Here is a 4,814-nt window from a genome sequence, read left to right on the forward strand (position 1 = left end):
GTTCTGAAAGCTGAAGACTGTCTGAGTAAGGTCAGAAATAATCTTATCCTTCCCTTGGAATGCCAAATTGAGAGTTTGCAGATGCTGCATAATATCAGTGAAAAATATCAGATCCTGCATCCATTGCTCATCTTTTAGTTGTGGATCGGATTTTTTCATTTTCTTCAAGGAAAGCACCTATATGCTCCAACAATTCCACAAACCTATTTAAGATATTGCTGGTTAATAATCACCTCAAAATACAATACAAAGAGATGTCATTAGGTTTGTCTTCAAGATCCAGCTCTTAAATAAAATTTTTGAACTGTCAATGATTCTTCCCATTCGAGTGGATGAAATTTCTAGGACTATTTTCATACTTGAAGTATCTGCCTGTGAGATGTTCATAATGGGTGATGCAATGATCAGAGAAATTCCAGAAATTTGGGATCGCTTTTCAAGAGTCCGAAAAGGCCTACTTTTTTCCCCACCACTGCAGGTGCTCCATCTGTTGCGACACTGACAAGTTTATCCAGTGGTACATGAGCATTTGTCAATGTTTTGCCAAGTGCATTCTTTATTCAACACCACAAGTTGTTTCTTTTAGCACCACTAAGTCCAACATTTCTTCTTTCATAATTACATCTGCGGAAACAGTGAACAAATGTCACTGGTCGTGGTTTATCTTGAATATCTGTGGATTCATCAACAGCTAGGCTGAATGCTAGAGAATTCTTTAGATCGTTTTGCATGTTCCTTGCAACACCACTACTAATCTGGGAGATCCGCCTCTTTGTAATGTGACACGAAATTGGAATTTGCCATATTAGTTGAAGTTTTGTGTAACTTGGATCTAAAATTGCAACCACTTCTGCAATATTCTTCTTAACAAATTCTCCATCACAATATGGACATTTAGCACGAACAATATTCAGTGCCATAACAAAACTAGCTTCAGTCATTGTGTCAGCTTCCTTACTGAATGCAGAAAGTAGTGTCTGCTGATTGTTGAGGCATATTTTAATGTGGTTAGCTTGTTTTTCCTTAATTCTGATCCAGGACGGTACTTAGATGAAAAGTTATTGTGAGTTGTTTCATAGTGACATTTCAGGTTGCTTGCTTTGTAGTGAGAGAGTGATGCATTGCAGATTAAGCACAGGGGTTTGCCACCTTTACTAGTGAATGCAAAATCTTCCTCCTATTCTGGCTGAAAACTCGGTTTTCTTCTTCATACTTGCGTTTCTTACAGTTTGAAGATGTCATTGTCATCCACGAAATTAACGTAGCATCCCTAAACCTCAGTGCCCCTCCCCCCCCCGCAGGGCTGAAGCCGTGAGCGCTGGCTCGCCTTACTGCGGAGAAAGCACCAAGTCTCGGCACCCCCTTCCCACTGTGGGGCTGGAACCATGAATGCTGGCTCATCCCCCTCTCTCAGGGGGAACCCCTAAGCCTTGGCACCCCTTCCCACTGCTGGGCTGAAGCCGTGAACGCTGGCTCATCCCACCCACAGGGTGAAGCCCCAAGCTCCACGAGCCTCAGCTCACCTGTCAAAGAGCCGCATGCAGCTCGTGAGCCACGGTTTGGCCACGCCTGCATTATACTGTTACTCGTATCCGGCCTGACACACTCACTACCCCACCGTAGTTGTCATATGTACATAAAAGGAATTTTGTAAAGTATTATATGTAAACTGGTGATACACTGGTTCTGAAAATTATTGCATGATGTATGTACAGATTGTGTACAGTTGTGTGTGTACTGGAAATACATTCTTAAATGTGTTTGGGAGGCAGTGCATACATCTAGCCTGCCCTAGACAGAAGAAAGTGCATTTACCTGTCTGACTGGCTTGATTACATGCAAAGGTAAACAAAGCCATAAAGCTAACAAGCAGCCAAGATGACATGCTGGCCACTTCCGGGAGTGGCGTGTGGCCAGGGCAGGTAGGGAACCTGCCTTAACACACCACTGCCACCCCAGAGCCGCTCGAGGTAAGCAGCGCTGGGCTGGAGCCCACACCCCAAACCACTCTGCACCCCAATCCCCTGCCTTGAGTCCCCTGCCACACTCCACGCCCCTCCTGCACCCAACCCCCTGCCCTGAGCCCCTTCCTGCACCCCCTCCCACACCGCAACCCCCCACCCCAGCCCTACATTCATGGCCCTGCATACAATTTCCCCACTCAGATGGGGCCCTCAGGCCAAAAAGTTTGCCCACCCCTGGCTTAAGAGTTAGGGGTTTTGGTAGGGGAGCCCAGCTCCGGCCCAGGGCCTTGTGAGATCTGAAAGGTCTAAAACCCAGGAACACCTTAAGGCTGCCCTCCCTAGGCACTTCCTACTACCCCTCTATTGTCCAAAGTTTAGTCTGCAGCAAGGAGGTGTGAAGCAGGTCTGTTCACTGCTGGGTGCAGCCTCACGGCCAGGCTTGGCATGGGAACACTCCTTCTCAGGGTTGCAGCTTTCTCCTCCTGTGACTTGGCCCTCTGGCCCAGTCAGTTCCAAGTCTCTCCCTGTCATGGTAGTCCCTAAACAACACAAGGGGAATTAACACAAACAGAGTTCATACTAGAGAGAAAAGGAAGTGCCTCCCACTCAGGGTGTACCTGAAACAGATCCTCTATTCTCTCAGGGAGGGACCTTTGAGCAGCTGCTGATGGGCAAGAGCCTGCCTTCCTATAGCAGTTACAGGTCTGCTCTCTGCTATGGTCTATCATAAGTGAGCTGTTCTGCTCCCTTTTAACTCCTTCCCCAGTCTGGGCATCTCCTGCAGGTTGGGCGGGGCTGGCTGAGTCCAGAGCAGTTCCTTAACCCCTTGTTGCCTGTGTGGGATTTGTAAACCCCATCACACTGTCATGTTAATGGCATTCAGCTACTGGCAACAGCAATGCTGCTTATTGACAACTTTTTGGAAAAAAAAACGCCCTGGCCACAGACAGGTTTGCGGGGCTGCAGCTAGGGAAGGAAGTGCTGGGATGTGCACAGTACCTCTCCCTGTGCTCTTAAGCTGCATCCTGATGTCAGGCTCAGCACGTTCCACAGCTACCTTCCCTGCTGCAGTCCCACTAACCTGCCTGCTTCTGGGACACACCACCCTCACAGGAGATAATGTGCTGAGGCACCCGCATCCCTACCCAGCGCGGGAACCCTGCTGGAGTCCAGGTGCTAAGGGCTAGGAAAGGAAGCTGGGAGGTAAGGCTACAGGCAGGACAGGGGGGCGCAGCAGCATGGGTGCAGAGGCTTTCCATGGAGAACAGGGCAATGGGCGCCTGAAGAGCTGTGTGGTACTTTTTGTTACCCTCTCTGACCTGCACTTTGCCCTGGTACCACGGGCCATGCCTTAACACATCCCAGTGCTTCCTTCCTGGGCTGCAGCCCTGCAGACCTCCCTTTTGCTTACTGGCAACTTTCAGATAATAGTAATTTTTTGCTGGGAACTGAGAGGTGCTAAGAAGCGATATCCACTCCATTTGTAGCACTTTGCAACTGAGGAATGTGGCCAGACTTTCAAAATGAAAAAACTAGGACTCTTCTTGTACAACAGAGATGTGTGTTGGGGTCTCAAGCACCTTAAGGTATTAGGGCTCATGCAGTGCAGGGGTCCATCTCTGCAGAGTTTATGGGAGGATCGAAGCATTAGCTGTGAGACACTCCAACCTACAGGATTTGGGGAGAGGCCCACAGGTTAACTCTGTCCACGCTGAGCTCTTTGGAATGTCCACAGCTATGTGAATTTGTTGGTGAAGTGTGCACTGAATGAGACAAGCGTCCTCAGGAGCCATTAGAGGTTTGTGCATCACCTTTAATTTAATTTGGTGAACAGCTCGTTTAATTCATTTAAATGTTACTAAATACATTTTATTTAATAAACCCACTGGAAAAGCCACCCAAAAAACCCCTCTTAGTTTCCAAATAATTTAACATCACTAATGCTAACTAAGTTTACTGTTGCTGTCATTTACAAATTCAAGCACTTAAAAGCAAGGATATGTGCAAGTAAGAACATCATATTTCACACTATTCACATAACTAAACATGTTAAACCCTAATTCTTATAATCAAAGGCCTATATGTGCTTTAATTTCATAGCTTTATAATACTCCATATGATGATTGTATTGCTTCGTCTAAGCAAGAACTCACATATGCTGCTTCAAAATCAAACTAAATTCTGCAGAAAGCCCCACTGTTTCACTATTTCCTTATGCACCCCCTTCTGTCTGTATCTCTTTGGTGTCTCTTGTCTTAGACTGTAAATTCTTTGGGGGTAGGGATAATCTTTTTGTTCTTTGTTTGTACAATACCTAACACAATCTGGTCCTAGTCCATAACAGGGGTGCCTACATGCTAATGCAATGCAAATAATAACCTCCCCAGCACTTTTTTAGGGGGGCACCTAAAGCGTGACACAGATCAGGATTATGGGGAATCAATACATCAGCTGGATGTTTTTGCTAAAATGACCATTAGTGACATGATGGCTCCCAGTGCTGAGGTTTGAGGTACCCTCTGCAGGTTTCAGAGTTAATGCTCCAATGTGAAGAAAGGCTCAGGCCACACAGTCCAGGCCATGCCAGGCCAGCACCGCACTGGAAATAGTGCAGTCTCATTCCAGCTCATCTGCACCGCCAGGATGATTAACCCCCTAGATTCCGGGGGTCGTTCCTGCGGCAAAGACACAGGGTCAAACTTCTCCACGGCCATACGCTCAGCCTCATCCTCGCTTCCCCATTGGTCAGTCGCTGCCTAACCCATTGGCTGTTCCCGTTTCCTCAACTCTCACTCTATTCGGTCAGTACCAGCTGTGATTGGCTAGGCTGGATGGGACTCCGCCCAGCCC

Source organism: Chelonia mydas, chromosome 2, assembly GCF_015237465.2.
Source record: "Chelonia mydas isolate rCheMyd1 chromosome 2, rCheMyd1.pri.v2, whole genome shotgun sequence".
Classification (NCBI taxonomy): domain Eukaryota; kingdom Metazoa; phylum Chordata; order Testudines; family Cheloniidae; genus Chelonia; species Chelonia mydas.